Below are 12,776 nucleotides of genomic sequence, written 5' to 3' on the forward strand. Positions count from 1 at the left end.
AGCGCCCCGTCCCTATTACGAAAAAAAAAAAAAAAGAAGAAATTCATGATGTGTTCCTAGGTGTGCCCCAAGATCCCAGGAGGAGAATGGAGAAGGGTTTGCAGCATGGCCATTCCGCCCTGGGGGATGAACACTCACTTACCCTGTCTCTCGTCTTTCTCTGGTGAGCACACGTGCCCTAAGGCAAAAACCTCTTAAACAAACAAACTAAAGCATGAGCTCGGGACCAGCAGTTGGTGCAATGGCTATGTCACTGGACTCCCATGTAGTCGACCGTGGTTCGAGTCCCAGACCCGGTGACTTAAACTCACACCAGGTGTGTGTGCCCAAGATTCCAAGAGGAGAATGGAGGAGAAGGGATTGTGGCGTGGCCATCCCCCCTGGGGGTTGATTTCTCGCTTTCTGTCTCTCTGTCTCTGTCTGTCTGGAGAATGCACGCGCCCTATAGCAAAAACCTCTCCAAAAAAAAAAAAGTGAAAAAAAAGCATGAGCTGTAGGGGGCAGCCCTGCGTGCACAAAGGAGCCGTGTGGACTGGCAGAGACAGGCCCGAGTCACCAGCTCCTCCCAGCCCATCGCGGAACCTGGGAGTCAGGTTCCTCTCCACCTCTCCCTCCACCAGCTGGCCCCAGCCCCATCACCTCCCACCTGGCCTCTGCAGCAGCCTCTTCACCGGTCTCCCTGTTTCCCACCCCCTCACCCGGTCTGCTCTGCGGACAGCAGCCAGAGGGGGACTGGTAAGACCTAAGGTAGAGCCCACCGCGGCCCTCCTCAGGTTCCTCCAGGGGCTCCCCATTTCCTCTGCGCAGAAGCCCAACCCCTCCCCAGAGGGCCCTCTTGACCTGCTGGTCCACCTCTCACCTCCCTGGCCTCACTTCCCTCCAAATCCCTTCTCCAGCGCCACTGACTTTCTGACTGTTTCAACCCCAGGGCCTTTGCACCTGCTAGGAACCCCTGCCCCGAGTTCCAGATCACCCCCAACTTCAACTCCTTTCCTCCCTGTTATTCTCCACAGCCCTCGGTGCCCAGCACGCTCTGACACTAGCGTACTCGTCACGGTCAGGGTCTTCCTCCCCCGGGACGGCAAACCGCACTGCTGTAGGTCCAGCATTCGGAGCAGTGCCTGGCGCCTAGGTGTGCGATACACTTTTGTTGAGTGAACGACTGAATGCCACTCAGGGAGTAGCAGAAACGCTGAATTCTGTATCCCAGAGCCAAACACTCATCCTGAAGCCCAAATCCCGGCTCTGCCACTGGCTGGCTGTGGGACCTCGGCGCGTCGTAGGCTCTCGGTGCCTCAGTGTCCCTCCTGCAAAAAGGAGGTGATGATGCCGGCTTCCCCGGAGAACGGTGGAGGGTGAGCAGGGAGCCTGTGTGCGGAGGCGCGAGGCCGACCCTCCTTCCTGTGGGCACCACGCCTCGTGCTTCTGCAGGGACCTGCACTCAGTGGGTGCTCGGGACATGTGGGTGATGGAGACACAGCCAACAGCCGGGATTCCACAAGAGCGGGTCCGGGTCCCATGTGTCTGTGTCTGCTTGCAGGCCCCTACCTCTCCCAGCATGCCCCGCCCCTCCCCCGGGCAGTCCCCGGGGTGCAGTTCCAGGGTCGTGAGGTCCCTCGTCACCCCACCCTGCCCTCAGGGGGACACCCTCCCTCTCAAGACCCCTACAGACAGAACGCTCCTCTCCCCACCGTCCCCGTGCATCAACCTTGACAACTTGAGCCCCTACTATGCGCCAGCCTCTTCGTGTACGCCGCTCTAACCCTCACAACCACTGAGATGGGCGGTGACTTCTGTCTGCTCTGAGACTCAGAGAGGTTAAATAACTTGTCTGAGATCACACAGCAGGGTGCAGGTAGAGCCAGATCTGGACCTGGGATGAACCCTGCCCTGCCCCCCTCGCAGGTGCCCAGTCCAGCCCAGCACCCGTGGGTGTACCCCAGGCCGCCTGGGCCCAGGCTTTCCCAGGGGCAGGTTCAGCTTAACCCTGGGCAGAGCTGCCTCCTCCTCCCCTGGGGTCTCAGGTCCCACAAACACCCCTAGACGCTCCTCTGCCCTTTGCCTCCCCCAGAGAGGAACAGACAGGTTCCCAGTGCACCCTGCACGGGGCCACACGAAAACTCTGAGCAGCCCGAGCCTGGTCTCGAAGGCGGCAGGAAGGATTCGGTGAGCTGCGTGCGAGGCGAGGCGGTTGCCCTCTGAGCCTCTGCCCGGTGCTCACATCTCCCCCTACCTGGGCGATGCTGTCCTCCCGCCAAAGGCTCACCTCCCCCCGGCGCATTCCCTGAAGGCTCGGCTCAGCAAGCGGCCTGGCCTTCCCGAATCCCCACCCCAACACGGAGCTGACCCTGAGGAGTGACTCTTAGTCACACCCCGCCTCGCCTCGTAGTTTAGGGAGGGCAGCCTGCTCCCCCAACAGGCACAGACACCCCACCAGAGCAGTATAGCGATTAAGTGCATGACCCATGGGGTCCCACAGAACACTGGAGACTGGGTTCAAATCCCGGCTCTGCCACTGACTGGCTGTGGGACCCCAGCAAGTTACTTACGTGCTCTGTGTCCCGCACCCCCACCTACAGGAAGGAGCGACCGCGGTTCCCCAGTGGAGAGGAGGGTGAACAGGGAGCCAGCCCACAGGAGGCTCAGGGACCACCCTGCTACCACGGTCCCATAGGCTCAGAACAGTTGCCCTCACCCGCTCCAGCCCCTCAGCCCACCCTGCACACCAGCACTCTCCTGGCAGGACCCCGGTGAATCTTCCCCTGCAGAAGGAGGAGCCCAGGCCTGCCCCCTCTAGGCTTCTCGGAGTCTCACCCGGAGTCTCACCCGGGCCACAGCCTCCATCCCCTCTAGAAGGCCTTTCCTCATGGCCAGAGTTCACCCTGAGTTACAGGCCTTAGTTAGAGGGGATGCAGGCTGGGGCCTGGGTGAGACTCTGGAGAGGAGTCCCCAGGGGCCCTTCCCCAGTGCGGGGAGGCGGCAGGAGGGTGGAACACCATGGCAAGACTAAGGGGCAGAGAGGGCGGGCGGACCGGGAGGGCAAAGGTTAAAGGCCCACGGAGGCCTGCGCCTGCCCCAGCCCCTGCCCCAGCCCCTGCCCCAGCCCCTGCCCCCAGGGCCTTCCCCTCTTCCTTCCCCGTCCCCTTCCCCATGCCCATCCTCTCCCCTTAGCCCGGTCACCCCTCATAGGCCCCATACCCTCTCTATTCGGGAAAATCACCCCCGAATAGAGGAGGTGACCGGGCCCCAGCACGGCCTGCTCCAGGCCCATGGACAAGGAGCCCTGCCTTCCGCCCTCGGCACCCGGGAGCTGGCTAGCCCTCACGGAGCTTCCAGGCCAGTGCATGCCAAAGGCCAAGACGCACATGAATGTCACATCGTACATGAATGTCACATGAGGTGGTGACAATAGTTAAAAAGAAAACTCAGACAAGTAGAGGGACACGTGGGGGTGCTATTTAAGCACCAACGATGTGGGGAAGGTGGGGCGCACTCGGCTCCCCATCTTGGTGGCTAAGCCACGATGGGGCTCTGGCCTTCTCCCAAGTGCCCCGTGGGGTTGGGCCCTAGTGGCCTGCTGGGTCCCTTGCCTGATACGGCATCTTCCAGCTGCCCTCGCTCCCCCACACTGACACTTCTGTGGGCCACCTCCCGGCAGGGCCAGACCCTGCTTCAGGACTGGTCTGGGGGAGCCCACAGGGAGACACCACAGGTGGGAGGCAGGAGTGGGCTGGTGGGGAACAGACCCCATCCGCTCTGCTTGGGCTCATGTCCCCATGTAGGGGTCTGTCCTGAGATTGTATCTGTGGTCCCTGGGGAGCAGGGCCCAGGGCTGCTTGCTTTGCAGGTGACACTCATGGTGGGACGCAGCATGCCTCCTGGGTGGTATGGAACACGGGGTGAACTCGGGCCATGAGGAAAGGCTGTAGGCCCTTTCCCTTCTGTGGCCTGGGGTTGGGATATATGAGGCCCACTCTCCTCCCCTGCCCAGCACAGAGCTGTTGTGGCCACGCACGGGAAGGACATGAAGTGTGGAACCGGTCCATGCCCAGCCCCGTGCCTTCCCGGGTGAGGACTGATCGCGGGCCACCATTACAGCACAGGTGCTGAGGGCCCGCCCCGCCACTGGGGAGAGACGCCAGCTCTAAACTGCAGACTAGGCAGGCCAGCAGGTGGCATAGTGGCTAGGGTGCTGGACACCCACAGAGCTGACCACAGTTCAAGTCCTGGACTTGGCAGTTTGAAAGTCATGCTGGGAGCGTGCATGTATGTGCCCAAAATCCCAGGAAGGGAATGGAAGAGAAGGGATTGCGGCAAGGCCATCCCTTCTGGGGGGTGATTTCTCACTTTTCCCTCTCTCTGTCTCTCTCTGTGTCTCCAGCGAGCACACGTGTCCTATAGCAAAAACCTCTCTTCTAAAAAAATAAAATTAGGGGCCAGCAGGTGGTGTGGTGGTTGTGATGCTGGACTCCCGCATGTCCGACTGGACTGTGGTTCGAGTCTTGGAACTGGTGGCTTGCTTTCTCACTTTTCCTTTATCTCTCTGTCTCTCTCTGGTCAAATTATGACAAAACAAAAGTAATAACAAATAAAGTTAAATTTAAAAAATTAAAACTTAAAAAAAATAAACAAATTGCAGCCTGGGGCCGGCAGGTGCTGCAGTGTGAAGACCGAGGCTCTGTGGGCAGACCCACGTGGGAAGCCTCCCTGGGTGCCCCAGGTGTGCGTGTGCCCGTGACCTGGGGTCGGCTGAGGCCGGGAGGGAGGGAGGATTGTGCATCGGGACCCTGCTGAGGGTGCTGTCTCTCCCTCTCTCTCGCTCATGGGGGAAACGGGTAAATGAACCATAAGCACGCCTATGAACAGTGGCCCTGATCCGCACGTAGCTCAGACACCAGCGCACAAGACAAACACTCCCTCTCCACGGAGGGGACATTCCAGAGGGGCGGGACAGGTGAGCCACCAGATAATCAGCAAACGATAAAGTGTGCTAGAAGGTGACAAGGGCCATGGAGAAAAATAAGGCGGGGAGGTGACAGAGTGGGACAGTGGGGGCTAGGAGTGATGCTGCTTTAGACAGGATGGTCAGAGAAAGTCATTCTGAGGAGGTGACATTTGAACAAAGACCTGAGGGAAGGAAGGAAGCCATGCGGAGCACCCAGGCGAGAGGACGCCCATGCCAAGGCTCCGGGCAGAAGCCTGGCTGCAGGTCTGAACAGCAAGGAGGCGCTGCGGAGTGAGTGGGGCGGGAAAAAAGGGGGGGGGGGGGCCGGGATGCAGGTGATGGGGACCCACAGGGCCGACTGAGTGCTCTGACTTTCTCCGAGTGCAGAGTGACAAGGGAATGGGATGAGATCTGCTTTCTGTTTGAAAGGCTCCGGGCCGCCGCCGTGTACAGCAAGGCTCGGTGCACAGGGAGTGAGGAGGGCAGGGCCTGACAGCAGTGGCGGCAGTCCTCCCAGTGAGGGGCGGTGAGGAGGGGCAGGGCTGCGCTGGCCCCACAGGCTTTGCTGATGACAGATGTACTGCGATGAGAAGGGTCAGGGGCGAGTCCCTTAACCTGAGCTGGGGGGTGGGGGGCTGCTGTTGGCTGAGCTGGGGAGCCCGAGGAAGGGCCACTCTGGGACCAGGAGCTGTCTCGGGGCCAGCTGCGATGCCCCCGCACTCTGCTCTGGCCTCCTGCAGGGGTCCTGCTGCGCTCCAGGTCCTGGGTGATCCTGGGGTCCCCTGAGCGCTCGCTGACCTGGGGATGCTGCGAGGGGAGACCTGGGCCCACCCTGGCTCCCAGGCAGGTGCCCCGGGCCCACTCTAGGTGTTGACAGGGGGCCCGTTCTGGTGGACGCACTGTCCCAGAGTCTGGTGGCAAGAATGGGGACAGAGTCCCCAAACACAGACCCCACCAGGACAGGCTGGGCAGACAAAGTGAAAGACGAGGATGTGGCCTACAAGGGAGGCCAGGGGCAGGCAGGCAGGGCTAGGCCTGGGCACTGGCAAGGCTGGCTCCTTGCAGCTCTTGCTGAAAACCGGCCCTCCAGGCCTCCCAGCCCCGCTTAGGCGCCATGGAGGCAGCAGCTGGGACACTGAGGCCAGCAGGACTGGCTGCGGAGAGAAGCAGAGGGCAGGGAAGGGAAGGAGAAGGGAGGGGAGAGGAGTACAGGGAGGGGGGGCAGGGTGATGCCAGCTGGGCCCTGGTGAAGAACAAGGACGATGGGATTCAGAGAAGCAGGGGCCGCCGGCGGCAGCAGAGTGCACGGACAGGCCTGTCCCCCACCCCCCTTCCTGTTCCTCACCTCGGGCCCTGGACTCCAGGGGGGAGCCCCTGTGTCCAGCACCCAGCAGACGTGCACGTTGGCAGACAGTGATGGAGCCCCAGCTCTCGGGCACCCCCTCATCACAGGAGCCCTTCAACCCAGCACCAGGACCTCCAACCCCTGAGGGCCCAGGGGAAGGAGAAGCCCTATATCATGGTGCCAGGGCCCAGCAAAGGACCCAGCAGAGCTCTGGGGGCGGGGGCAGGTGGGAGAAGGGGACAGAGCCTTAGGCACACCCCTGGTGGCTGGCTTGGGCCAGCCCAGGCAGCTGGACCAGGTGTACCCCTCCTCTGCTTCTGCAGACCCCCTGCAGCCCCATTCCTGGCTGCCTGTCCACAGCAGAGGCAGAGCAGCCCAGTTCCTCCCAGCGCCCCACCCCGCCCCCTCCGGAGCAACGGGCTGAGGCTCCTCTGCAGTGCCTGAGCTCCCCCAGCAGCAGCAGAATCTGTCCCCACGAGCAATGCAGCAGAGGGACAGCAGGAGGGAAAGGGAGGGCCACGCAGTCCCACCGTCAGCCCACTCCAACATGCAGCCCTGGGCTAGCTGGGGAGGACAGGGGGCTCCACTAGGGGGTCTGGGGTGGGAGAGAGTTCGCTGGGTCTGTAGAGAGGATGAGGGGGGTGGGCCTGAGCCCGGGGCAAAAGGAGAGACTCCGCTTGCCTGACCAGGAGCTCTAAGCCCAATGTCTGAGCCCAGGGCCGGCCAGGAGGCTCTGGCGTCAGGGGTGGGAGGTGAGACTGCTTGTTCCAAACAGCCAGGCCGGCAGTGCCCTGCGCGGTGAGAAACACCCTCACCTCCTGCCCTGCAGCCTGTCTAGCTTCAGCCAGGGAAGGGGCCTCACTGTGGGTCCCTGGGGGCTTCAGCCCCTCAGCAAGTCCACCAAGTCACAACCTGTGGCAGTGGTGGAAACAGGGGCGCAGGCGCGGAGGAGGAAAGGTAGTGGGGAGAGTTCTCTGCTGGACCTCCCAGAATGCCGGCAGCGCCCCGAACCCCGCTCCCACCGGGCGCCTCTTCCAGCCATCGGAATGCCTACCTGGGCCCGTCTGGGCACCAAGCCGTGGGCAGGCGGGAGCTCACTGCCCCCGCTGGGCCATGCCAGGGCCGGAGGGGTTGGCTGTCCTCCTCCCCCTCCGTGGTGGCTGGCGGACAGGGGCCTGGCGCCCGGCCTGGGGGCTCGGTCTGCCGGATTCCCTCCACGGTTTGCGCGCGGGCTCAGGAAGGCAGCGGCGCCAGGACTGCAGGAGCCAGCCCCCGCCCGCCGCCGCCTCCTCCCCACTCCCTCCTCCCGGCCCGCCTCCTTGCCCAGCCACCCACCTCCTTCTGCTCGTTTCTATGGCAACTGGGCAATGCTGCGCACAGACCACCTCCCTCCCTGTACAGCAGGGGACGCCCGCCTTCTGCACGGCGCCGCATCACCGCCGGCGCGCACGCACCGCACGCGCGCTTCCATCACAGGCCGGCCGCCCACGACTGTCGCGGGGTGGAGGTGCGCCCGCCCTTTCTCCTCTCTCCCCGGGTCCGGCATCCCGACCTCCCTTCCAGACATCTGAAGCTGCACCTCTCCCCAGGCACTTCCCTGGGGCCCGTAACCTCTTCCCGCTCGCTACAATGGAGAACATTCTCTTTACTCCATCATTTTTTCTCTTCTTGGGCCCACACGCAACATTGCATGAGCAATTTCCGAGCCGGACCGACTGTGAGATGCTCATCACAATCCTGTGCCCTGAGATTTCTACCCATTTCAGACTGGCAGCGGAGGCGGCCCCGCGAGAGAACTCGTCGGCGCATGGTGGATCCGGCGCTGGCCTTGTGAGGGCTTCCGTCTAGCCCTGCTCTGCCCACTTGCGATCCGCACGCGCCAGTGTCTGCACCCATGTGCATCCCAACAAACGTTTATAGGTACAAACGCCCATGACACAACTTGCACACATGCATTTCCACAAGTATCTACCCACAGGTGCACGTCACGTACACACACAGAACAAACCCCAATATCGTACACACTTCTTTTTTTTTTTTGGAGAGGTTTTTGCTATAGGGTGCATGTGCTCGCCAGAAAGACAGAGAGAGACAGAGAGACAGAAAGCAAGACATCACCCCCCAGGGAGGATGGCCACACTGCAATCCCTTCTCCTCCATTCTCCTCTCGGGATCCTGGGCACGCACACACATGTGCCTGACATGAGTTTAAGTCACTGGGTCCAGGATTCAGACCATGGTCGACTACATGGGAGTCCAGTGACATAGCCATTACGCCAACTGCTGGTCCCAAGCATACACACATCTTTAAGACACATGTTCACACATCTGCGTGAATCCAGAACACGCAACACACAGACCCCTACCTATACCAACTCACAGCTGCACACAACAGCCCCACCCTAGCCGCATGGGAGGGGCCCCATGGGAGGGGTAGTGGTATCCAGCCAGGGCTGTACAACATGCTCTGGGAAGGGGCTTTGACTGCCCACCCCACCTAGGGTCAGGACTAACCTGCCCAGGGCAGTGTCCCAGCTCAGCACAGTGGACTCAGGGGCACTCTGCAAACCCTCTACCTGGACCAGGTCAGATCCTGCCTTGAGCCCCTTCAGCCTGGGATCCCACGGGGAGCCCCGCCCAGCCCCTCCCTGCTGCCCAGTCTTGGTCCTTGAGTTACCGTGAGAGGGCCCTTCCTCCCTCCCCAGAGGCAGTCCAGGCTTCAGACAGCCCTCCCACACGGGACCCCAGGAGGGAGAAGATACAGAGAAGGGGGGTGGCCAGAGACCAGTGGGGACTGGGGCCCTGGACACACGCTGTGCTCCACGGGGTGCACTTTCCCCAGGGCCGCAGATGAGGTCACTGCAGCCCTGTGCTCCTCCAGGGCAATTCTCAGCGGCCCCATACCTTGCCCTCCAGGGGGTGGGGGGGCACATGCAACAAGAAGAGCCAGAAGCCCACCCAAAGGTTTTTTGAGAGGTTTTTGCCTTAATATGTGTGCTTGCCATAGAGGGAGAGAGAGGGAGAAAGGCAGAGAGACAGGGAGAAGGAGATAAATCACTCCCCGTGGGGGGATGGCCACGCCACCATTCTCCTGCCAGGGTCTTGGGCACACACGCACATGCTCCTGGTGTGATTTCCAAGCTACCGGGTCCGGGACTTGAACAGTGGTCGGCCATGTGGGAGTCCAGAGACGTAACTGCTCTGCCATCTGCTGGTCCCCACACTGCCCCTTAAGAATGAGAGCCTCTTCCATTCATCACGTCTAAGCCCCCTCAATCAAGACTGCTTGCCGCCACTCAACTAACACACGCCCTCAGTGGCACGAAGTACCGAGCACCGAGAGCTCAGATGTGAGGGAACCATCTAGAACAGGTGAAGCAGGGCATTTCATTCACTCCGCAGGTATTTGCTAGGCACCCACCACATGCCGGGGACAGTGGTATTGATAGAGGCTGGGCTACGTCTGCCGGCAAGACAAAGTCCCGGCCTTCGCAGGGATGATGAGGCCGCCGACTTACTGAACACCCGTCCCCGCTCGTGGGCTTCTCCTGCAGCGTGTCTGGCTGTCAAAGCAGCTTTGCCTGGTAAGGCCACTGGACCGATTAGGAAACAGGCTCTGGCAGATTGAAGGATTTGCCCGAGGTGACAAAGTCGGTAATGGCTGGGCTGGGGTTTGAACCCTTTGCCTGCCAAGCTTTTCCCAATGTTCTACATGGATTCCATTAAAAGAGATCCGGCAGGGGAACATGGCAACGGCCTCTCAGTTTCTATGGGTTTCACCGCCAGCTTCTCATCCTTAGGTCAAAGGCTGAATAGAGAGCCCCATGTGCTTGAAGTGCCAGCCAGGTGGTGGGCAGCCGGACCCCGCAATGATGTCAGAGGGGACCTCCAGCCTTGCCTCCTCTGGGCCAGAAGCCTGCTGGCTGTCCCAGGTGTGGAGGACCTTGGCAGACGTTCAGGTCAGGCCAGGCCAGGCCAGGCAGGAGGGCGGGAAGGCCCGAAGCCTAAGAGCAGAGGTTCCCTGGAGAATGGGAGGCCTCAGCTGTGGGGTGCGATGGGATTGAGTTCCCAGGTGCTGTAAACAGAGCCCCCCCGCCCACCTGCTGGCCCCCAGCCCCAGATCATCTTTCTTCTAAAGAGCCATTCTCTAGCTGCCCCCACCGCCCCTCCATGAGCCCGATCCAGCTCCATCTGCCGCCTGGCCGAATCCTGCCCTCCCACACTCACGGACTCCAGACAGGCCCTACGGGAAGCTGACCCCTTCTGTCACTGCGTCCCAGCTCAGAGAGCAGCCATCCCACCCCGCCCCCACTGTCAGTCTAATCTGGCCCCATCTGCTGCTCAGAAGGCCTGAGTTACTGGAGTTACCGTCTACAGCCCTCTACTCCTGCACCTGCAGACCCAGAGACACCCCTACACACCCACACCCACACACACACACACACACACGCACACATGTGCCATGCCCACACTCAGCCTCTGCTCCCGGGCCCGAACCTTGTTCCAGTCCAGTTACAAGGGCAGAGGGTGTCTCACCCTGGCCATGCTCCCTCCCACCCCTGGGAGAAGCTGCGCCCTTCTGCTGCCTGCAGGCCCCCCAAATCGTCATTGTCCCCTCCCCTATTGGCTCAGCGCAGTATCTCACTTGTTCCCCAATGCCAGGGCAAATGCAATCAGGGCTCATCAGCTGCTGCTTTGCATCTCATTTGCATAACATTGCCATGACTGTCAAAATGCCAGAACCCTCCCCACCCCCTAACCATGACAGGCAGACTGGCTAGCTCTGGAGAAATGAAACCGATAAGGCCCCACAGATGGTCTGTGGAGGAGACTAAATAATGAGATAGGCCCTGCAGATGAGGGGGGCAACGTCCAGCAGGCCCGAGAGGCCCAGAGGAGGTGCGGCAGACGCTTACTGAGCACCTAAGTCCAGCCGTGGTGCGTGGTGCTTCCCGCTCTACCCGCTTGTGAGCCATTTCACAGATGTGGAAGCAGAGGCTCAGAGCAGCGAAGGCCCCACTATTCAAATCCTGGGTCTTGGGGCTGACAGGCGGCGTGGTGGTTAAGGCGCTGGACTCCCACATGGCTGACCGTCATTCGAGTCCCGGACCTGGCCGCTTGCTTTCTCTCTCTCTCTGTTTCTCTCATCAACTTGAAGAATACTAATAAATAAATGAATAATTCTTAAAAACAACAACAACAACAACAACAACAAACCTGGGTCTAAGGCCCAACAGCATGGCCGTCACCTGGAAGCTGTAAAAAATACAAAGCTCAGGTCCCACCCCAGATTTCTGACATCAGAAACTGCATTTCCACAAGAGCCTGGGATATCCGAGTGTGAGAAGTACCAGGCTAAGGGATTTGTCCTAGAATGAACAGCTGGAAGGGGAAGTCGGTGTTAGCACTGAGGGGCGTGTGCCTAAAGCTCACTTTTGGCCTAAAGTGGCTGCTGTACTCCCACGCTTGGATTCCTATGGATAAACCGAAATTGTACATGTTAGGCTGGGTTTTTTTAATTGTTTTTTAAAGAATTATTTCTTATTTAACTTTAGGTCCCGTGTCGGGCTGTTTTTCTGAACTGGTTGATAGGTTACAGCCAATCACAGCATCCCGCCTTTTAAATCACGTTACTGCAGACAAACTTCAGGATGTAACCAATGATTTCTCTACCTCATGCCCTCACTTCTGTTTTTGTACAACACTTTTCCTTTAACTACACACATCACTGTTCCGTTCTGCCGACTTAAATCCCGAGTTGACCGGAGTTGCCCCGGAAATTCAAGGACTGCTTGCTGCCTGATTAAAATTGTGTTAACGGGGGCCGGCAAGTGGTGTGGTGGATAAGGGCGCTGGATTCCCACATGGCCAACCACAGTTCAAATCTCAGACCTGGTGGCTTGCTTTCTCACTTTCCCTCTCTCACTCTTTCTCTGTGTCTTTCTGATCAAATTAAAATAAAGAAATAAATAAACAAAATGAATAAATAAAATTTTTTTTAAAAATCGTGTTAACGTTTGCTCAATAAAGCTCTACTGTACTGAATTGGTTTATTTTCCTTTTAACACTAGTTTCTTTAGCACAGCGTTTCCTGAACACCTACTGTGTGCAGCACTGCTCACAGTGGGGCTCAGCCAGTGATCAGACAACCTCATAACCTCGTGGAGCTCTCATGCCAAAGGGGAAGATACAGTGTTATGGTTTAGACAAGGGCTGGTCCCCTTAGATTTATGTTTCTGAATTCAGATGTCCCTCTGAAATGCACATACTGGACTTGGCTATATTGTAACGGTTAAGTAAAGCTTATCGCAGGGTCTGATGAAGTCACAGGGCATGTCCATCCCCGCCCGCAGTTGGGCTCTGATGCGTATAAAGGAAAGGAAACGAGGCAAGCAGAGCCACCGGTACAGGCCATGCTCTGCTCTGCTCAAAGTTCTGCTTTCTGCCATTTGGTGATGTATGTGGATATTCCAGCCACCAGAAGCC

The 12,776-nt window shown here is 59.5% G+C and overlaps 1 protein-coding gene across 1 annotated transcript in view; it reads right to left on the reverse strand.

Moving 5' to 3' along the window:
• Nucleotides 1–7,534, reverse strand: part of PACSIN1 (protein kinase C and casein kinase substrate in neurons 1) — a 17,904-nt gene extending 10,370 nt beyond the window's left edge. The window contains exon 1 of the mRNA XM_014586160.2: nt 7,345–7,534. The gene's annotated coding sequence lies outside the window, so the exon portion shown is untranslated. The remainder of the gene's footprint in view (nt 1–7,344) is intronic.
• Nucleotides 7,535–12,776: the final 5,242 nt, after the last annotated feature.

Source organism: Tupaia chinensis, unplaced genomic scaffold, assembly GCF_000334495.1.
Source record: "Tupaia chinensis unplaced genomic scaffold, TupChi_1.0 Scaffold000116_1, whole genome shotgun sequence".
NCBI classification, from domain to species: Eukaryota; Metazoa; Chordata; class Mammalia; order Scandentia; family Tupaiidae; genus Tupaia; species Tupaia belangeri.